The sequence below is a fragment of the Callithrix jacchus genome, chromosome 13 (genome assembly GCF_049354715.1).
Source record: "Callithrix jacchus isolate 240 chromosome 13, calJac240_pri, whole genome shotgun sequence".
Taxonomy (NCBI): Eukaryota; Metazoa; Chordata; class Mammalia; order Primates; family Cebidae; genus Callithrix; species Callithrix jacchus.
The window spans coordinates 11,622,208-11,644,656 of NC_133514.1; the positions used below are offsets into that span (position 1 = coordinate 11,622,208).

General features: G+C 49.0%; 1 long non-coding RNA gene and 2 pseudogenes across 3 annotated transcripts in view; all 3 read right to left on the minus strand.

The window, feature by feature from the left end:
- LOC144578918 (uncharacterized) overlaps positions 1-1,631 on the minus strand; it is a 38,871-nt gene extending 37,240 nt beyond the window's left edge. Inside the window, exon 1 of the long non-coding RNA XR_013525457.1 lies at positions 1,434-1,631. This is a non-coding gene — a long non-coding RNA (uncharacterized LOC144578918). The remainder of the gene's footprint in view (positions 1-1,433) is intronic.
- Positions 1,632-14,631: 13,000 nt separating this feature from the next.
- LOC100386904 (keratin, type I cytoskeletal 18 pseudogene) overlaps positions 14,632-22,449 on the minus strand; it is a 67,102-nt pseudogene continuing 59,284 nt past the window's right edge. Inside the window, exon 2 of the transcript XR_004732630.3 lies at positions 14,632-16,154. The product of XR_004732630.3 is annotated as a keratin, type I cytoskeletal 18 pseudogene (transcript). The remainder of the gene's footprint in view (positions 16,155-22,449) is intronic.
- On the minus strand, positions 16,367-22,095 carry LOC144578917 (tubulin beta-4B chain pseudogene; annotated as a pseudogene). Its single transcript, XR_013525456.1, has one exon. The product of XR_013525456.1 is annotated as a tubulin beta-4B chain pseudogene (transcript).

The following is a 22,449-nucleotide window of genomic DNA, read 5'->3' on the forward strand; positions in this document are numbered from 1 at the left end:
ATCAGCCTATTACCTTGGTTCGGAATAACCAACAACAAATATGAGCTTTTCGTCACATCTATGTATTTTCCCGTGTAAACTAATACCAACATTTTAAATGCATTTTCGATATGTTTCATTTGGCCATGTGAGAGTTATTTCCCCTGTAAAAAGCTACAGGCTTTTGGTTTAAGAGCAAATGAGATAGAGTATCTGGTCCATGAGAAGGCTAAGTGGAAAGATCCGCACCCTGAAGTTTGTAACCAGTAACAAGACAAACCCCAATTCTACCTTGTTCATGTAATCAACAATATGTGAGTCGAAATAAACTAGTGAGCTGTACATTTCTGTCTACACACCAATTTACCAATCAACAGGAGGGGAAGAAATTGCTCAAATGTGACTACTGTTAACAAACATGTTAACAAACTTCTAAATATTAGACATAGTCTGTTAAAATCGTAAGCTACTAATTCTGAAATCATTCCTTCAACTTGTTTTTAATCCCCCACCCCGCCAAAAAAGAGCAGCCACCTTTAAAATGTAAATTACTCCCTTTTTCAAAGTAACTTGCCTAGGAAAATTTAAAATAAAACGTAACAGACCAATTACAACATTAAAAAAAACTAAAATGATCAGTAACACAAACCAATCACTCAAGTTTAGCAAAGCATGTGTTTTTCAATCTGTTGTGGGTATCCTATTATACTAATAAGAAACAACGTTTAAGTCATCCCAAAGGCTGAAACACGTAACATACTTGGCCTTTCCTCTGATGAAGCATAAACTCAGACCCAAACTCAGACCATCTCCCCCTCCTGCCACACTGAAACACACGAGGGGAAATCCAGAAATCAGATATGTTAAGTGCCGGTATCTTCTTCCAAAGTAGGGTCAAACTCGTGTTTGCCCGCAAATGTCACCTTCCCAGGAAGCCTGCAAATTCTCACTAGCGCTGGCGTACAAAGGAAACACCTGTCCTAGCACCAGGAAGACACTGGGAAACGCAACTCCCCTGACCGCGCGGGCCCCAAAGCTTTGGCTGCAGCGAAGGACGAACAAGAGGTGGCCGCTGGCCCCCACACCCCGGCCCACCTCCCGAGAACCAGGAAAACTGTCAGGCCGGCCAGGACCCACCCTCCTCAGACCCTGGCGCTCCAGCCCAGCGCGCCCTCACCCGCCTGACCGCCCAGGCCTCCCGGATGCACTCAGTCACCTCATCCCTCCCCGGCAGCCTAGCGGCCACGCCACCTCCGCTGCGCCGCCTGGGCTCGGGCAACCACTGGGGCAGGGGCGCCCAGCTGCCACCCCCGCCAGGCCCCAGCCCCGACCCCATCCGTTCCCAAGCGGCCAGGTCCCAGCCGGGCCAGGCCCGAGCTCCCGCCATGAGCTCCCACCCCCGGCCTCCACCCTCGCCCCGCACGGCCGCTCCCGGCCCACTCCGCAACTGCTACCTTGAGGCAACGGTGGTGAAACACTTCACCCAGGGTCCCGGGTCGCAGATGCGCCAGTGTTCGGGGTCCCGCTCCTGTTCCCGTGGTAGGCGTAGACGGAGAGCAGGATGGCCGGGACACTCACTGCGAACCGGGCCACCCGCTCGCACCGCAGCACCGACACTCTTAGAAGGAAGGAGGCCGCCATCTTACCCCTCTGCCGCCTCCTTCCGCCTCCACCTCAGCCTGTGCCGCCGTCAGCACGCCCCAGCCGCCAGGCCCCATTGGCTGGGTAGCTTGCTCCGGGCCCCGCCCCCACAGGCGCGCGGCCCAACCACCCCTAAGTGAGGCCAGCAAAACGGGGAAGGCTCGCACGGGCACGGAGGGAGGGTGCTGAGCGCGCAACCGCGGAGGAGGCCGGATTGGCTGGCGGAGACTAAGGTCGTGCCTCAGGCGCACGTGAAGGGCGGGACCCGGGGTGATGGGCGGGACCCGGGGTGATGGGCGGGACTGGGCGGGATGGACTTAGAGGAACCCTTGCCAGGAACAATTAGCAAGGATCCCGCTGCGGGTGGCTGGGTGAACCCTCGGCCCCTCCCTCTGGGATGGCCACCAGTTGCCATCCTTTTTCCCTTTTCGTCTTTATCACTTGATATTTCTGACACAATCCAAACCACCCCTGGCCAATGCTTGGGGCTCCTGAGCCACTCTCCTATGACCTGATCTTCCCACCACCACCTCCAGGCACTTTGTGTGCAACCTGTGCAAAACTTTTTTTTTAATGTGCAAAACTATGTTTTAAATTTTAAAAGTTTTTTTTTTTCGAGACCGAGTTTCGCTCTTGTTACTCAGGCTGGAGTGCAATGGCACGATCTCGGCTCACCGCAACCTCCGCTTCCTGGGTTCAAGCAATTCTCCCGCCTCAGCCTCCTGAGTAGCTGGGATTACAGGCACACGCCACCATGCCCAGATAATTTTTTGTATTTTTAGTAGAGACAGGGTTTCACCATGTTGACCAGGATGGTCTCGATCTCTTGACCTCGTGATCCACCCGCCTCGGCCTCCCAAAGTGCTGGGATTACAGGCTTGAGCCACCGCGCCTGGCCTAAAAAGTATTTTTTAAAAATGATTTATGGGTGGATCACTTGAGGTCAGGAGTTTGAGACTAGCCTGGCATACACGGTGAAATCCCCGCCTCTACTAAAAAAATAAAATAAAATAAAAAATTAGCCAGGCATGGTGGTGCACGCCTGTAATCTCCAGCTACTTGGGAGGCTGAGGCACAAGACTCACTTGAACCCTGGAGGCAGAGGTTGCAGTGAGCCAAGATCGCACCACTGCACTCCATCCTGGGCCAGGGAGTGAGAGTCTTAAAAAAAAAAAAAATTTACAAATGCCTTGCTTCTCTGTAAGCTGAATTTGAGGTGGCTTACCATAATTCATATCATGTAGAAAAATATAGATGAGCTAATAAAATCAGAACAAAGAAAAGGAAAAGTCAAGCCCAGGCACAGTGGCTAATGCCTGTAATCCCAGCACGTTGGGAGGCTGAGGCAGGCGGATCACCTGAGGTCGGGGGTTCAAGACCATTCTGACCAACATGGAGAACCCCTGTCTCTACTAAAAATACAAAATTAGCCTGGCGTGGTGGCGCATGACTGTGATCCCAGCTACTAATCGGGAGGCTGAGGCAGGAGAATCCCTTGAACCTGGGAGGTGGAGTTTACGGTGAGCAGAGATCACGTCACTGCACTCCAGCCTGGGCAATAAGAGCGAAACTCCGTCTTGTTTCAAAAAAAAAAAAAAGAGAAAAAAAAAGTCAGAATGAAATGAAAGGCCAGGAATAAGAACACAGATAAGAGGCCGGGCGCAGTGGCTCAAACCTGTAATCCCAGCACTTTGGGAGGCCAAGGCAGGTGGATCACGAGGTCAAGAGATCAAGACCATCCTGGTCAACAAGGTGAAACCCCGTCTCTACTAAAAATACAAAAAATTAGCTGGGCACGGAGGCACGTGCCTGTAATCCCAGCTTCTCGGGAGGCTGAGGCAGGAGAATTGCTTGAACCCAGGAGGCGGAGGTTGCGGTGAGCCGAGATCGCGCCATTGCACTCCAGCCTGGGTAACAAGAGCGAAATTCCATCTCAAAAAAAAAAAGAAACACACACACACACACACACACACACACACACAGATAAGCAGGTCATAAGGGCTAATACAGTTATTAAAATTGGGTCATACATTTGGCTCTGAACTTCCTGGTGGCCAAAACTAATAGGAAAACACATGTATGTGCTTTACTCACTGTCTCTAAGAAGAAACACAGTGTTCTTGGAGACTCTCAGTGTTTCCCTAGTTGCAGCTTTATGTAGTGATTTTGAGTAGTAAGCAATATCCTTGTATTCGTTACCTATTGTTGGGTAAAAATCGCCCCAAATTTAGCAGCTTAATAAACAATGCACTTTTTTTCCCTCACAGTTTCAGTGGGCTAGGAATCTGGGTGAGGTTAGCTGTGTCCTCTGGCTCAGGCTCTCACGAGGATACAATCAAGCTGTCAGCCAGGGCTGCAGCTCTCACAAGCCTTCACCATCCTCTTTCAAACTCACTTCCATGGCTGCTGGCAGGCCTCAGGTCCTCTCTGTCTGTTGGCTGGAGACCTCAGTTCCTGTTCACTTGCACCTCTTCATAGGAAGCAGCTGGCTTGCCCCAGGGCTAGGGAGGAGAAAAAGGAAGAGAAAGAAGAAGAAAATGAGAGAGATCACAGTCCTTTTTTGTAACTTAATCCCAGAAGTGACATCCCATCACTTTTACCAATTCGATTACTACTTAGAAAATAGCACGTAGGTCCAGCAAGGCACGATGGCTCACACCTGTAATCCCAGAATTTTAGGAGGCTGAGGTGGGTGGATCACCTGAGGTCAGGAGTTCAAGACCAGCCTGACCAATATGGTGAAACACCGTCTCAACTAAAAATACAAAAATCAGCTGGATGTAGTGGAACAACACGACTGTAATCCCAGCCACTTGGGAAGCTGAGGCAGGAGAATCGCTTAAACTTGGGAGGCAGAGGTTGAAGTGAGCTGAAATCACACCATTGCATTTCAGCCTGGCCTAGAAGGCAAAACTCCAAATGAAAAAAAAAAAAGGAAGAAAGAAAAGAGTCCCAATAGTCCTTAGGTCCAGCCCATGCTCAAAGGGAGAGGGTTATACAGGACGTAAATATGAGGAGGCTGTTTACCACAGTCCTCAAAAACGTCCTCACTCTGCCTGGGTAGGATGGCTCACAACATTTTGACAGGCCAAGGCAAGAGAATTGCTTAAGGCCAGCCTGAGCAACATAGGGAGCGCTGGTCTCTGCAAAAAATCTACAAAATTAACTGGGTGTGGTGGTTCATGCCTGTTGTTCCAGCTACTTGGGAGGCTGAGGAGGGAGGACTCATTGAGCCCAGGGGTCTTGGGATGGGGGTGTGGGCAGAGGCTGCAATGACCTGACATTGCACCATTGCCCTCCTACCTGGATGACAGAGTGAGACCCTGATTCAAAAAATGAAGAAAAGAAATCCTCATTCTGCATCCCTAATGATTTTCATAAATCTACATGGATTCCTGCAGCTTCCCTTCTTATTGATTCCTTTACTCAGTTACTAAGATCTCTTGATCATCTGGCCTCTTTTATGTATGGGAGGTTTACCCATGTTAATGTTATTGCAGATAGTGACCATTATTTTTCATTACTTTGTCTTGTCTGTGTTTTCAGTTGGGACACAGCTGCTGTTCCTCATGGGAACTGAATGAGGTCCCGAATCTGCTAAGGGCCAGAGAAGGGAGTGGGGTAAATCTGGCTTGCATGTTCTGTGCAGAATAAGAAACCCTCCATGCCCTCCGCTGCCATCTCACTCTCTTTGCCACACTCAAGTCCCTTATCAGAGGCACGGGGTTTATTGACCAGATTTTTTTTTTTTATTTTAGATAGTATTTGGAGTGCAGTGGCTCGATCATGGCTCATTGTAGCCTCCACCTCCTGGGCTCAAGCAATCCTCCCACCTCGGCCTCCCCAGTAGCTAGGACTACAAATGCATATCACTATGCCCAGCTAATAATTTTATCTTTTTTTAGAGACAGGGTCTTGCCATGTTGCCCAGGCTGGTCTTGAACTCCTGGCCTCCTGGTCTTGAACTCCTGCCTTCTCAAAGTGTTGGGATTATAGGTAGGAGCCACTGTGTCCATCCATGCCTTTTAAAAAAACATTTAAGAAAAAAAATTTTGGCCGGGCACAGTGGCTCAAGCCTGTAATCCCAGCACTTTGGGAGGCTGAGGCGGGCGGATCACAAGGTCAAGAGATCGAGACCATCCTGGTCAACATGGTGAAACCCCGTCTCTACTAAAAATAGAAAAAATTAGCTCGGCATGGTAGCGCGTGCCTATAATCCCAGCTTCTCAGGAGGCTGAGGCAGGAGAATTGCCTGAACCCAGGAGTCAGAGGTTGCGGTGAGCCGAGATCGCGCCATTGCACTCCAGCCTGGGTACCAAGAGTGAAACTCCGTCTCAAAAAAAAAAATTTATTACTATTATTTTTGAGACAGAGCCTCACTCATTCTCTCACCCAGGCTGTAATGCAGTGGTGTGATCTCACGTCACTGCAACCTCCCCCTTCTGAGTTCAACTGATTCTCCTGCCTCAGCCTCCCAAGCAGCTGGGATTACAGGTGCCCACCACCACGCCAGGCTAATTTTTGTATTTTTAGTAGAGATGAGGTTTTGCCATGTTGTCTAGGCTGGTCTCAAAGTCTGGACCTCAGGTAATCTGCCTGCCTTGGCCTCCCAAAGTGCTGGGATTACAGGCATGAGCCACCTCACCCAGCCCATCCATGCTTATTCTTGCTCCCCCTTTCCTTTATTCTTCACAGGCTTTTTTTCCCTATCAATCTCTTGCACATCAAATTCCACCTTGGCATCTGCTTCTTGTGTTATGGAACCGAAAACTGGGATCAGCTCGCCTGGTTCCTCCTTTGTTTTTTTTTCTTGTTGTTTTTTTTTTTGTTTTGTTTTTTTGTTTTTTGAGACGGAGTTTCACTCTTGTTACCCAGGCTGGAGTGCAATGGCACGATCTCGGCTCACCGCAACCTCCGCCTCCCGGGTTCAAGCAATTCTCCTGCCTCAGCCTCCCGAGTATCTGGGACTACAGGCACGCACCACCATGCCCAGCTAATTTTTGTATTTTTAGTAGAGACAGGGTTTCACCATGTTGACCAGGATGGTCTCGATCTCTTGACCTCGTGATCCACCCGCCTCGGCCTCCCAAAGTGCTGGGATTACAGGCTTGAGCCACCGCTCCCGGACTCCTCCTTTGTTCATTGTATTCTCATGGCACAAAGTCTACCAGGAGTGCCCTTCCTGCAGTCCAGGAAGTAAAACTTGTGTTCCTGAAAGATCCTTTGTCTCAGTGCTGATTTTTCTCTGTGGCACAGAGCGTCTATTTCCAACACTATCTGAGCCTAGGAGTTTGAGACCAGCCTGCCCAATGTAGCAAGACCCTATCTGTACAAAATTAAAGAAAATTAGTCAAGCATGGTGGCACACACCTGCAGCTGGGATTACAGGCAAGCACCACCATGCCTAGCTAATTAGTAGAGACAGGGTTTCACCATCGGGCTTCACCATGTAGGTCTCAACTTCCTGACCTCATGATCCACCTGCCTCGGCCTCCCAAAGTGCTGGGATTACAGAGGCAAGCCACTGTATCTGGCCCCAAACTTTTCTTATTAAAACAAAATCTCCCTCTATCACCCAGGCTGGAGTGCAGTGGCACAATCGTAGCTCACTGCACCCTTGAACTCCTGGGCTAAGCAGTCCTCCCAGTTAACCTCCGTGGAGCTGGGACCACGGGAACTTCTCCACTTCCCATAATTCCCTCCTCTTTTACTTTATAGTTTTCCTTTTTAAACCTTTGAAAACATGTTTTGGCTTAGCTGTTCTGCTTGAGTTTTTAAAAGAAAAAGCTTCTCTGTCTTTTCTATTTGCACGATTTCTCTTTAGTTTTATTTCCCACCTCTCTCCCCCCCACCCCACACACACACACATTCTCTATTTTCCGACATACATGAACCCTTTTTTAACATTTTGCTGGCCGGAGCCAGACTTGCCTCGGGCTGCTGGCTATGTTTACCTTCTCACTTACCACGTTGTTCAATGACTTTTCAGGGCTAATTGCCTGGAATTCATCTTGAAGTAATTCAATATTTTTTTTAAATGTTCATGCTTGTGTGGGCCTGCCGGCTACTGCACCGTCTGACCTGGAGCACCTGTTTGACAGAGGCAGCGTTTACCCAGGCAGTCAATGCTATCTCACTCATCAATTCCACTCTGGATATACTCCCAATAGAAATGAGGGCTCATGCTGGCTGCGCAGGGTGGCTCACGACTGTAATCTCAGCACTTCGGGAGACTGAGGCAGGAGAATCACTTGAATCCAGGAGGTAGAGGTTGCAGTGAGTCATGATTATGCCATTGCACTCCAGCCTGGGTAACAAGAGCAAAACTCTCTCTCCAATTAAAAAAAAAAAAAAAAGGAAAGAAAGTAAGGAGGGCTTATGTCCACCAAAATTCATTCATAGAATGTTCATAGCAACTGAATTAGTGATTAGACAGTGCTGGGCTCATTTTCACTCTGCCTGTATCAGGACACTAGTCTTTTCCTCCATCACCCTGGCCTGGCCTGGCCTCTGCTCTGTGGGCTCTGTGATACCTTTGCTGTCTGGACTTTTTCAAAAGCAAAATCTTCCACACAAGCCTTCTGGCTTCTCCATTCCCAGCTGGTCATCTTGAGTGGACTGACCTCCGCTGCTGCAGGTCTCACGGCCCAGTGAACTCTGACCGATCTCTTTTACTCAAGATGTTGTGTGGTCTATTTCTGAAATATGTGGGGTTTTCTTTTATTTTGCTGTGATTTTGTTTGTTTTCATCTATAAAGTAGGTGATTTACAGTTGAAATATCTGCTGTATTCCCAGAAGTGACGAAAGTGAAAACTCATTAACCCAACATTAATATGCGCTTTGTGCAATTTTGAATGCTGTTTTACCAGGTCAATTCCATAGTTCATTACAGTCCCATTCCTGTCGGTAACTGTGTTGTGCAAAAACGCCTTTGCCCCCCTTTTGGTGGTGCCCCAGATCTAATATTCTAAGTGTCAGACTTTCCGTATTTGTGAGAGAAAATATTCCTCGACGGTGAGTTAGTGAAAGTGAATGTAACCTATTACCCTCAGCGCCGATTCCCAGCGACAAAGGCCTTAGATGATGCTCAGCTCTGCTTGTTCTCATGTGGCCTCTGTACCTTCAACAGCTGTCGAGTCCTGTGATTACACATGATGGGAATTGTACACTTGAAATCAAACACTTGCCTGAAATTTGCTTTTTTCAGAATTCCCACTTCATTTTTCCATGGACAAAAGTATTATTTATGTCATAATGCACTTAAAATTTGTATTACCAGGCTGGGCGTGGTGGCTCACGCCTTTAATCCAAGCACTTTGGAGGCCAAGACAGGTGAATCACCTGAGGTGGGGAGTTCGACACCAGCCTGACCAACATGGTGAAACCCCGTCTTTAAAAAAAAAAATTTGTATAACCTTGGAGTTAAAAGAAATACTCTAGCCATGCCTAACTGACTTCTGTATGTCTGATTGTTCTGTTAGAAAACCCTCTCCCAGTTCCCCTGCATGTCTTCAGGAATGCACATTTCCCCAGAGTGAAGAAGGCCCTTTGTCAAGAAGGGAAGCAGAGGGTAATGAGAGGGTCCTGCAGGCAGAGCTGGAATCAACCTCCACTCTGCCTCCTGCAAGCCGTGTGACCCTGGGCACATGCTCCTTTTCCTCAGGGAGGCTGTTTTCTTAGATTTGGAGCAGGGTGGTCACACTGACTTGCAGAGTTCTGAGAATCGGAGACAGAACATAAAAGGCCTGGAGAACATTCTCCAAAAAGAAGCTGCAACAGGTGTGTGGACAATGGGCTTTTCATGCCTCTTACTCGCTGGTTATCCCATGCAAGGAGCATGCTCTGGTGATGGTGGTGACGGAGGAATGAGGATAGACAGAGACACTTCTGAGTCTGAAACATGCTTCTTCCTTATTGCATTATGACTCTGTCTTCCCTGGGGCAGGCCCCAGCCTGCCTGTGTTTGCAGACAGATACAGTGGCACGTGGAGAAAACAGTTTGTCCCAATGACTTTTCTTCACTCCCTAGCTGTCAGTGGTACTTAGTGGAAGGGTGACTTCGTGACACTGATGCTGCTATTTTGAAACGTGGACGATGGAAAGGTGCAAAAGACTATCAGCAGCAATATCAGGTGCAGCTTGTGTTGTTGGTGGTGATTCTGTCCGTCAAATTAATATGTTTCAAAACCCTTCCTCCTTCTGCCCGAAGGTTAACATGGCTGCAGCACAGCGTCATCACTGCTCAGGATGGACCTACTCACCCTACCTCATGGCTGACCCTTCAAGACCACTGATGGCTTGCCCGCCACCTCCTCTGTCTGGGTGTCACCTGGGAGCGCCACCATTCCCATCAGCTAAAGGTGTTCTGGGACCTCTGACAACTCCTCGACTCCAGTGTCCACTAGGACCTCAGCCACCTTCTCCAGCCGATAATTTTGGGGGACCACAGACACCTACACATGAACGTCTTCTGGCACCTGTACCACCCTCCTCGGCCAATGATTTTCTGAGCATACACAACACCACCTGAGTGTCTTCTGGTACGTCTACCACGTTCTACAGATGATGAGTTTTCGAGACCACAGACACCTACACATGAGTGTCTTCTGTTACCGTCTTTAGCCAATGATTTTCTGAGTCTATACACAACTCCACCCGAGTGTCTTCTGGCACCTCTCCCACCTTCTCCAGATGACAATCTTTGCAGACCACGGACACCATCACTCCAGTGTCTTCTGGCACCTATACCATCCTCTCCAGCTGACGATTTTCTGAGACCACACACACCTTCTATCCAGTGTCCTCTGGGATCTCAACCACTTTCTCCAACTGATAAATTTTTGAGATTACAGGTAGCTCCACCTTTTGAGTGTCCCCTGGGACCTCAACTACTTATTTCAGTAGAGTGTCTTCTGGTATCTTTTCACCTTTTTGATGATTTTCTGAGACCACAGACACCTGCATCTGAGTGTACACCAGTACCTCTACCACTGTCTTCAGCTGAAGATTTTCAAAGACCCAACACACCTCAACCTTAATGTCTTCTGGTATCTCTACCACCGTCTCCAGCTGAAGATGTTCTGAGACCTCACACACCTCCACCCAAGTGTACTCTGTTACCTGTACCACCTTCTTCAGCTAATGATTTTCTGAGACCACAGGCAACTCAACCACTTGAGTGTTTTCCGGCACCTCAATCTCCTATTTCACTCCCGTGTCCTCTAGGACTTCGACCACCTACTTCACTCGAGCGTCCTGTGCCACCTAAACCATCTTCTCCAAGTGAAGATTCTCTGAAACCACAGTCACCTCCTCCAGTCAAGTGCTGCCTGGTACCTCCACCACCTTCTCCAGCTGGTGATCTTCAACCACAGACACTTCCAGCAATCTCGGGTCCTCTGGGACCTCCTTCGTGTCTTCCAGCTGTTTGTTTTGTAGAACTGCCACCAGTTTCTCAGCTGCATCTCTTATGGGACTTTATCCACCTCATCCACCTGTCTATCCTATGGGACTTTATCCACCTCATCCAGCTGTCTATCCTATGGGACTTTATCCACCTCATCCAGCTGTCTATCCTATGGGACTTTATCCACCTCATCCAGCTGTCTATCCTATGGGACTTTATCCACCTCATCCACCTGTCTGTCCTGGGGGACCCCATCCACCTCATCCACCTGTCTGTCCTGGGGGACCCCATCCACCTCATCCACCTGTCTGTCCTGGGGGACCCCATCCACCTCATCCACCTGTCTGTCCTGGGGGACCCCATCCACCTCATCCTCCTGTCTGTCCTGGGGGACCCCATTCGCTTCAGCTGTCTATCCTGGGGGACCCCATCCACCTCATCCAGCTGTCTGTCCTGGGGGACCCCATCCACCTCATCCAGCTGTCTGTCCTGGGGGACCCCATCCACCTCATCCAGCTGTCTATCCTGGAGGACCCCATCCACCTCATCCACCTGTCTGTCCTGGGGGACCCCATCCACCTCATCCACCTGTCTATCCTGGGGGACCCCATCCACCTCATCCAGCTGTCTGTCCTGGGGGACCCCATCCACCTCATCCAGCTGTCTATCCTGGAGGACCCCATCCACCTCATCCACCTGTCTGTCCTGGGGGACCCCATCCACCTGTCTGTCCTGGGGGACCCCATCCACCTCATCCACCTGTCTATCCTGGGGGACCCCATCCACCTCATCCACCTGTCTATCCTGGGGGACCCCATTCGCTTCAGCTGTCTATCCTGGGGGACCCCATCCACCTCATCCACCTGTCTATCCTGGAGGACCCCATCCACCTCATCCACCTGTCTATCCTGGGGGACCCCATCCACCTCACCCACCTGTCTATCCTGGGGGACCCCATCTACCTCATCCACCTGTCTATCCTGGAGGACCCCATCCACCTCATCCACCTGTCTATCCTGGGGAACCCCATTCACTTCAGCTGTCTATCCTGGGGGACCCCATTCACCTCATCTATCTGTCTGTCCTGGGGGACCTTATCCACCTCATCCAGCTGTCTGTCCTGGGGGAACTCATCTTCTTCCTCCAGCAGTGTGGCCTCTGGGACCTCAGCCTACTTCTCCAGTTAATGGCCTCTGGAACCTCAGCCACCTTCTCTACCTTGGTGGCCTCCCTTAGCTGTCACCTTCAAATGAGTCTCCTCTAGTACCTAAAGAATCTTCTCATGACCTCTCAGCCCTCAGCCACCTCCTTCCCCTAGGTCTTCTCTAGTACTTCAGCCATCTCCCTCACTTGGCTGACCTGCTGTCTCAACTGACACTCAACCTTCACCTGAGTGTCCTCTCAGACTTCAGCCCCCTCCTCTAGGCACGTGGCCTCTGAAACCTCAACCAACACCTTTAAATGCATCACTTGATGTGTTGATTTGAACAGTATAAAGTAATTTGTAAAAAACAAAATTCATCTCTTCTTTTTTCAGTGCATAGAAACATCACAGATGGGACTGCAGGGCTTTGCAGGACAGGGGTAACTCTGGCTGAGATCCTGGCCACTTTTCTCAGGTTTCTGAGAGTACATAGTCTGCTGCATGATTTCCTCTTTGTGAGTTTGGCAGCAGGTATCTCTTGTAGATAAAGACAGATTTTTTATTTTTTGTGGGGACAGAGTCTTACTGTGTCACCCAGGCTGGAGTGCAGTGGTGCAATCCGGGCTCAGTGCAACCTCCATCTCCAGGGTTCAGGTGATCCTCCCACCTTAGCCTCCAGAGGAGCAGCTGGGACTACAGTCACGCACCACCATGTTGACTCTTTTTAATTTTATTTTCTTTTTTGGGGGGACAGAGTCTCACTCTGTCACCAGGCTGTAGTGCAGTGGTGCCATCTCTGCTCACTATAACCTCTGCCTCTTAGGTTCATGAGATTCTCCTGCCTCAGCATCTCAAGTAGCTGGGACTAATTTTTTGTATTTTTAGTAGAGACAGTGTTTCACCATGTTGGCCAGGTCAGTCTTATCTACTGATCTCATGATCTGCCCACCTTGGCCTCCCAAAGTCCTGGGATTACACGTGTGAGCCACAGTGCTCTGCCTTTTTCTTTTTCTTTTCTTTTTGTTTTTGAGATGGAGTCTCACTTTGTCACCCAGGCTGGAGCACAGTGGTGGGATCTCAGATCTCAGCTCACTGAAACATCCGCATCCTGGGTTCAAGTGATTCTTTTGTCTCAGCCTCCTGAGTAGCTGAGACTACAGGTGTGTACCACCACACCTGGCTAAGTTTTGTATTTTTAGTAAAGATAGGGTTTCACCATATTGGCCAGGCTGGTCTCTAACTCCTGACCTCAGGTGATCCACCCACCTTGGCCTCCCAAAGTGCTGCGATTACAGGCGTGAGCCACTGTGTCCATCTCTCTCTCTCTCTCTTTTTTACTTTTTGTAGAGACCATATCTCACCATGTTGCCCAAGCTGGTCTCAAACTCCTGGACTCATGCCAACTGCCAACTTAGGCCTCCAAAGTGCTGAGATTATGGGCATGAGCCACCAGCCCAGCCAGAGATTGTTTATAGAAGCCAGAAACAGCAGTTTTGCAGGTGCATATAGAACCTGGGCCACATGGCCATCTCTGTTAAGGATGACACCCATTCCTGACTTACAGAATGTCCTGTGTCCTCCAACAGAGAGATCCACACCAAAGGGCACAGAGCTTGTGACCACTCATGGTAGAAGCACAAGTGAAGGGACCCAGGGTGCAAAAGAAAGACACTGAATCTCCTGGGAATAAACAGGAGGCTGTGGAAGAGAAGGCTGAAGCAAATTGGCTTCACTTGGGGGTTTGCGTAACTCAGGTGGAGCTGGAAGACTCCTGGCTGGGCAAGCAGTATGAGCAGGAGCATGGAAGCTGTGTGAGGGTCCCACAGAACCGCTGTGGAAGAGCTCAGATGGGCAGGTGTGCACAGGGAATTATGCCCCCAGCACTTCCTCATTGCCCTATTAGCCTTAGTCCGTTATCTGTAGGAATTATGATTCTTTCCCTGGGTGTGTGAAAGCTCTGGATCAGGGTGAATGAATGCCTAGAGCTCTGGTAAATTTAACTTTGTTCTGTCTGGGGACCCTGTCTCCCTAGATTTTATGGCCCCAGGAGACTAACAATGAGGATGGGTCTGGTTTATTGGAGCTATGGTCTTGGTCTTCAGAATCAGGTCAACTCTGGTGGGGAAGTCAAGGCCAATCCTGAGCTGTGCTGGCATCATCTTGTCCCCAGCAACCTCTCTCTCCCCCTGTGACTCCCAGCTTTGCCTCTCCCAACTTTGGCTGCAAAATCCTCCCCCCTCACTGTGTCCCTGCTACCTGAGCCCAGTTGCCAATTCTCAGTGGGGCTCAGAGCCCCAGCTTTCTCAGAAATAAGCTGGGACTGATGTGGTTACGAGGTCATGATGAGGACAAGGAGACCAGGCCCATGAGGAAATCATCTTGCAAAATAGTTGCTAAAAGGGAGAACCTTCTCCCTCCCGCTGGTTACATGAAAACATTCCCACTCAGAAGATCAGCATCAGATGTTCATTAAAGTTTACTAACCTTAGGGTGGAACAGCTCAGGCCCCAGGATTTGCAATCTCTGTTTCAAAAAATAAGGGATAGCCTCTGTCTCCAAGATTAAAATTCAGATTTTTTTTTTTTGACCTCTGAACTTTTATTGGCCTCCTGCTCCCCCAAGGGTCCCCTGCTTCTGCTGGCATAATGTCTCAGAACTTTAGTGTCGTTGGTCTCAGACACCACTTTGCCATCCACTATCTGGCGGGTGGCCGTCTTTTGGATGGTTTGCATGGAGTTGCTGCTGCTGTTCAAGGCATCACTGAGACTGAAGTCCTCCCCATCTTCCAGCAGGCGACGGTAGGTGGCGATCTCAGCCTCCAGCTTGACCTTGATGTTCAACAGAGCCTCGTACTCCTGGGCCTGGCGCTGTCCCTCTGCCCGGGTCTGTGCCAGCTCTGACTCCAGGTGCAGCAGGATCCCGTTGAGCTGCTCCATCTGCAGGGCATAGCGGACCTCCACCTCCCTCAGGCTGTTCTCCAAGCTGATCTTTGTATTTCTCATGGAGTCCAGGTCAATCTCCAAGGACTGGACTGTACGTCTCAGCTCTGTGAGCATCTTCTCAGCAGTTTCAACCTCAGTGGACTGTGTGGTGACTATTGTGGTACTCTCCTCAATCAGCTGAGTCCAGTACTTGTCCAGCTTCTCTCGGTTCTTCCGAGCCAGCTCATCATACTGAGCCCGGATTTCTGCCATGATCTTAGCAAGGTCCTGAGATTTGGGGGCATCTACCTCCACGGTCAACCCAGAGCTGGCAATCTGGGCTTGTAGGCCATTTACTTCCTCTTCATGGATCTTCTTCATGAAGAGCAGCTCCTCCTTGAGAGCCTCGATCTCTGTCTCCAGCTGCAGCCGAGTGACATTGGTGTCATCGATGACCTTGCGGAGACCATGGATGTCGCTCTCCACAGACTGGCGCATGGCCAGCTCTGTCTCATACTTGACTCTAAAGTCATCAGCAGCAAGAGAGCATTGTCAATCTGCAGAATGATGCGGGCATTGTCCACAGTATTTGAGAAGATCTGAGCCCCCAGGTCCTCGATGATCTTGAAGTAATGGCCCCAGTCTCTGACCTGGGGTCCCTTCTTCTCCAGGTGCTCCCGGATTTTGATCTCCAGCTTTCGGTTCTCGGTCTCCAGGCTCCTGACTCTGTCCACGTAGGAGGCCAGGCAGTCGTTCAGGATTTGCATGGTCTCCTTCTCGTTCTGGATGCCTCCCATTCCTGCCAGACCCCTGGCCATCCCCGCGGCCAGGCCCCCACGACCCTGCCGCTCCGGACGCTGGTGGAGCGCGTCACGGAGACGCGGGAACCAGAGCCCCTGGCGCCTGCATAGACGCTGGCCGCGCTGCTGACCAGCCAGGCGCCATAGCTGGGCACCCGGATGGAGCCCACGGACCGGTAGTTGGTGGAAAAGGAGGAGCAAGTGGTGAAGCTCATGCTGCCCGGGGAGGAGAGCGAGAGGACAGGACTCAGGCTTCGCAGACCTAAAATTTAGATTCTTATGAGATGAAGAGATTATAGGAATGCATACACAGTTATATTCTAAAATCTATATCTGTGATATGTAGATAATTATTCTTCATGACATACAGTCACATATGCAGCCACACAAGGAAGTATTCAGTAGGTGCACAGGTATTTTGTAGAAGACAAAATGTATATTAGGTAAAAAGATCACATGGAAATAAACCAAAAATTTTTTTTTTTCACTATGAAAATGCTTTAATAATGGTGTCCATACAGCATGGGACGTGGACAGGGAAAACGGCAGGTGCACACATAGAGAGACAGGCCAGAGGACAGGCTGGGACTGAATAAAGAGTTCACACTGCTCCCTGCTTTCCGCAGTGACTGGACGCTCTAGACCGCCTCCTCCTCGAACTTACCCTCCTCCTCAGCTTGGTGTCCTGGTACTGTTGGTATTTGAACACCAGGTAATTCATGTTGCTCTTGGTCTTGGTGAACTCCATCTTGTCCAGGCCTTCACCTGTGTACCAGTGCAGAAACATGGCTGTGAACTGCTCTGAGATGCATTAGAACAGCTCCTGGATGGCTCTGCTGTTGCCAATAAGGGTGGCGGATATTTTTAGCCCTCAGGGCAGAATGTCACAGACAGCCATTTTCTTATTGTTGGGGATCCACTCAGCAAAGTAGCTGCTGCTCCTGTTTTGGACCTTAAGCATTTGCTCGTCCACCTCCTTCATGGACATGTGGCCCCTGAACATGGTAGCCACTGTCAGGTCATGGCCATGGTGGGGGTCGCAGGCCGTCATCATGTTCTTGGCATCCAACATCTGCTGGGTGAGCTCGGGCGCTGTCAGGGCCCAGGACTGCTGGCTTCCCTGGCTGGTCAGCGGGTTAAAGCTGAGTATGAAGAAGTGCCAGTGGGAGAATGGGACCATATTCATGGCCAGCTTCTGCAGGTCAGGACTGAGCTGATCTGGGAAGCACAGGCAGGTAGTGACCCCACTCATGGTGGCAGACACCAGGTGGTGCAGGTTACTGCAGGTGGGTGTAGCAGCTTTAGGGTTCTGAAGAAGATGTCATAGAGAGCCTCATTATCGATGCAGTAGGTCTCATCAGTGTTTCTGATGAGCTGGTGGATGGAGACGGTGGCATTATAGGGCTCCACCACCGTGTCTGACAGCTGGGGTGAGGGCACCACACTGAAAGTGATCATGAACCTGTCTGGGTACTCCCCCCGGATCTTGTTGATGAGGAGGGTACCCATCCCAGATGCAGTTCCCCCATCCAGGGGGTCTGGCCACTTTGCTGCTTTATTTTGTGTTTTCTAATACACTTCTGGATTCAATATGCTGTTTCATAATTTTATGTTTAGATACCTTTGTGTTAGCTACTATATATACCTAACAAATGTTTTCTTTTTTTTATTTAAAATGTTTAGATTAATAGAGGTCCAGGTGAGGTGGCTCACACCTGTAATCCCAACACTTTGGGAGGTGGAGGTGGGTGGATCATGGGTCAGGAGTTTGAGACTAGCCTGACCAACATGGTGAAACCACATATCTACTAGAAATATAAAAATTGCCTGGATGTGGTGGCAGGTGCCTGAGACAGGAGAATCACTTCAACTGGGGAGGTGGAGGTTGCAGTGAGCCAAGATCGTGCCTTCAGAGGTGTTGGGGCCAAATATAAACACTCTCTGGCTCCTCCTATGATCTGTTGGACCTCACAAACGGGTTAGAAAAAACTGTTCCGAGAGTGGGCATGTCAAACATTGATGAAAGGGAAGGGAGGATAAAGGAAAAGTTGAACAAATTAAATCCTAGGTTAATTTAGAGTTATTTTGAGTTCTGTGAAATCTGTTCACGTTTCAGTAAGCAGTAACCCTGTTGACCAAAAAAAAAAAGAGAAGAAGAAAAAGAAAAAGGAAATAAATCATACTGAATTGGCAAAAGTTGGAAGGATTCCCTTTGAAAACTGGCATAAGACAAGGATGCCTCCTCTCACCACTCCTGTTCAACATAGTATTGGAAGTCCTGGCCAGGGCAATCAGGCAAGAGAAAAAAATAATGGGCATGCAAATAGAAAGACAGGAAGTCAAACTATCCCTGTTTCTAAAAAAAAAAAGAAAAAAATAAGATATGGTGTACCACGTAGAGCCACAGGCTTACATTTCTTTAGACCAAGGAACACACTTTACAGCCCATAGTGTCCAACAGAGAGAAAAAAGATATCACACAAAAGGGATACCAAAGGGGAGAATAAGCTGGCGTGGTGGGGAGTGAATAGGGATGTGAGCGGGGTTGGTGGGGGTGGGAAGGGGAGTGAGCAGTATGGAGGTTCTACTTGAAATGCTGGACCTCACTAGTGTGCTTTAGGGGTCATTTTTGCTAAGATGCCTTCTAAAAGAACTTGGAACTTTTCATGCATCCTGTGGTAGATGTCTTTTATTTTTGTTTTGTTTTGTTGAGACGGAGTTTTCCTCTTGCTGCCCAGGCTATAGTGCAATGGCACAATTTTGGCTCACTGCAACTTCCACCTCCCAGGTTCAAGTGATTCTCCTGCCTCACCCTCCCTACTAGCTGGGATTGCAGGTATGCGCCACCATGCCCAGCAAATTTTTGGAGTTTTAGTAGAGATGGAGTTTCACCATGTTGGCCAGGTTGGTCTTCAACTCCTGAGCTCGGGTGATCCACCCACCTTGGCCTCCCAAAGTGCTGGGATTACAGGTGTGAGCCACCAGGCCGAGCTGGTAGATGTATTTTGATTTAGAACATTATATGGGCCTGTGAGCAGATCCCTGACTGTGTGAACAAACTAGAAACATGTAAAATTATGATAGCCTCACTACATCCTTTCCCACATCCATTTACTTAACTTTTACAGGATGCCAATGTGCCAGGCAGGGCTGGGTGGTGACTGCTGGCATGGTCTGACCCACTCAGGGAAGTCACTATGCAGCACTGGGGGCCAGGCCAGGGCATTGGGAGATGCCAGAATAGGGAGGTGTGAAGTGCAGCAGGAAAGACAAGGTAGAGCAGCAGAGATATGTCTGCAGATGTGCAGCTGTTACCAGAACACCAGGGTTTCAGCCGCAGTCCTGTTCACAGTGCAGAAAGCTAGTCACTGAGAGGCGAGTATTGCTAGAGAAGAGTTTCACTGGGTGCTGCAGCTGTGGAAGTGGAAGATCAATCTCCAATTCATGATGCCTGTCTAACTAAAACTAGGGGTTTATAGAGCAGGGAAGAAAAGGCATCCACTGGTGGGAAAACAGGCACACAGGAGGGCTAAAGAAGCAGTCATGCTGAATGAGGTCCAGGCATCTCATTGTCTGGAGCCAATGGGCTGATGAGTCCAGGTCTTTGATACTTTTTGAGAGGCCTGGAGGTCTTTTGCTGAGGAGGGAACTCAGATGAAACAAGTATAGCTCATCCAGCTTTTAGATCAGAAGGGTAAGTTTCTGGCCAGGTGCGGTGGCTCAAGCCTGTAATCCCAGCACTTTGGGAGACTGAGGCGGGTGGATTACGAGGTAAAGAGATCGAGACCATCCTGGTCAACATGGTAAAACCCTGTCTCTACTAAAAATACAAAAAATTAGCTGGGCATGGTGGCACGTGCCTATAATCCCAGCTACTCAGGAGGTTGAGGCAGGAGAATTGCCTGAACCCAGGAGGCAGAGGTTGCGGTGAGCCGAGATCGCGCCATTGCGCTCCAGCCTGGGTAACAAGAGCGAAACTCCGTCTCAAAAAAAAAAAGAAGGGTAAGTTTCTAATTTTATTTTTTTTAAAGACAGAGTCTTGCTCTGTTGGCCAGGTTAGAGTGCAGTGGTGTGATCTCAGCTCACCGCAACCTCCACCTCCTGGGTTCAAGTGATTCTCCTGCCTTATCCTCCTAAGTAGATGGTCTTGATCTCTTGACTACAGATGATCTGCCTGCCTTGGCCTCCCAATGTGCTGGGATTACAGGTATGAGCCACCACACCCGCCCATAAGTTTCTAATGTAAAGAAAACTACCTGTGAGACTATTGAATCAGTTTCAGAGTAAGTGAGGTGGATGTCAGTTGACATGTGTAGGCTCTGGCATCAACTATAAATTTATGTCCACTATTCTGTTTTCAAAACATATATAAACCTTTGCAATTCTTTTTTTTTAAGAGACTAGATTTCTCCATGTTGTTCAGGTTGTTTTCCAACTTCTGACTTCATGATCTGCCCACCTGAGGCTCCCAAAGTGCTGGGATTACAGGTGTGAGCCACCATGCCTGGCCCTTTACATACTTTTATAAAACATATCTAGAGGCCTGGTGTGGTGGCTCAGGCCTGTAATCCCAGCACTTTGGGAGGCTGAGATGAGTGGGTAACGAGGCAAGGATTTCAAGATCAGCCTGGCTAATATGGTGAAACCCTGACTCTATTAAAAATACAAAAACTAGCCTAGTGTGGTGGCGAGTGCCTCTAATCCCAGCTACTTGGGAGGCTGAAGCAGAAGAATCACTTGAACCTGGGAGGCAGAGGTTGCAATGACTTGAGGTCACATCACTGCACTCCAGCCCAGGTGACAGAGCAAGACTCTGTCTCAAATAAAATAAAATAAAATAAAAAGATATCTAGAGAAAACAAAACACTAATTTTTTTTTTTTTTTTTTTTTTTTTTTGAGATGGAGTTTCGCTCGTTACCCAGACTGGAGTGCAATGGCGCGATCTCAGCTCACTGCAACCTCCGCCTCCTGGGTTCAGGCAATTCTCCTGCCTCAGCCTCCCAAGTAGCTGGGATTACAGTGTTATATCGCACTCAGCACAGAAAGTCAACACCAGAACAAAAGAATGCCAAATTACAGGGTTTATTGCCGGCGACCATGGAGGACTCACGTCTCTCCAACCCGTGGCAGAGAAAGAAGAGTGACAAGACCTTTTTATACCCACAAAACCACCTTGGGAGTGGGGGTGAGGAGTGGAGATGGGAATGAAAGCTGTCAATCACTTCCCAGGCTGAGACGAGGGTGAGGGGGCTCCAGACATTCCAAGGGCCAGGGGACTTTTGTCATTCCGATTGCCACCTAAGTGGTTTACAGAGGTCAAGGTAAACATTAGTTTATACATCATTTGGACAGGTGTGGGGTCCACATAATTTTAGGTTACTTGGCGCCAGGATGGAATTATCTGGGGGTGCTTACTTTGGTAAACAAAGGCCAGCAATTCTGGCAGTTACAGATAAGAGAAAGTATGCAGCTTGTCCTCTCTTTGCATTTTGCAAGGTAATCTTAGTAGTTTACAGAAGCCATGGCTAGCAGTCATTGTGAGGAGAATGGAAACAGTTTTCCCATTTTAAAATGGCATTGTACTGGTTCTCATTCTAGGCCAGCTATATCACAACAGGCGCGCGCCACTATGCCCAGCTAATTTTTGTATTTTTAGTAGAGATGGGGTTTCACCATGTTGACCAGAATGGTCTCGATCTCTTGACCTCGTGATCCACCCACCTCGACCTCCCAAAGTGCTGGGATTATAGGCATGAGCCACCGCGCCCTGCCTAACACTAATTTTTTTTTTTAAAAAGAAACACCACATTTTCCAGCTATATATGAAACTAATTCTAACTCCTTGGTGATTAATAGGTAACATTTCATTTCAAAAATGTTTCTCTTGGCTGGGCATGGGGGCTCATGCCTGCACTTCCAGCACTTTGGGAGGCTAAGGGAGGAGGATCCCTTGAGATCAGGAGTTCAAGACCAGCCTGGGCAACATAGTGAGATCTTGTCTCTAAGAAAAAAGAATTTTTTTGAGACAAAGGTCTGTCACCTTAGGTTCATAGTTTTAGGACTCACATGTGAAAAGGTCTCTGTTTACAGTTGCAGGAATCACATATGAAAGGGTTCCAGTTTACAGTTTCAGGATTCACATGTTAAAAGGTTTCTGGTTTGATCTTGTTTTAAGTAAAAATAGTGCCTTCTGGAGAGTTTCCCCAAGGCCTAGCCTGTTGTTTTCAGGAAGGAGATTCAGGAGGCGCCAGCTGGCCTGCTCTCTCTTTTATTGAGATGCACAGTGGATGATAGAGGGGGAGGGAATCCCAATGCCTGGGTCTCCCTCCTCATTCCCTGGGCTGGAATGCAGTGGCGCGATCTTGGCTCACTGCAACTTCTGCCTCCCTGGTTCAAGCAATTCTTCTGCCTCAGCATCCCGAGTATCTGGGATTCCAGTTGCATACCACCACACCAGGCTTATCTTTATTTATTTTTAGTAGAAACTGGGTATCACCATGTTGGTCAGGCTGGTCTTAAACTCCTGACCTTGCGATCTGTCTGCCCAGGCTCCCAA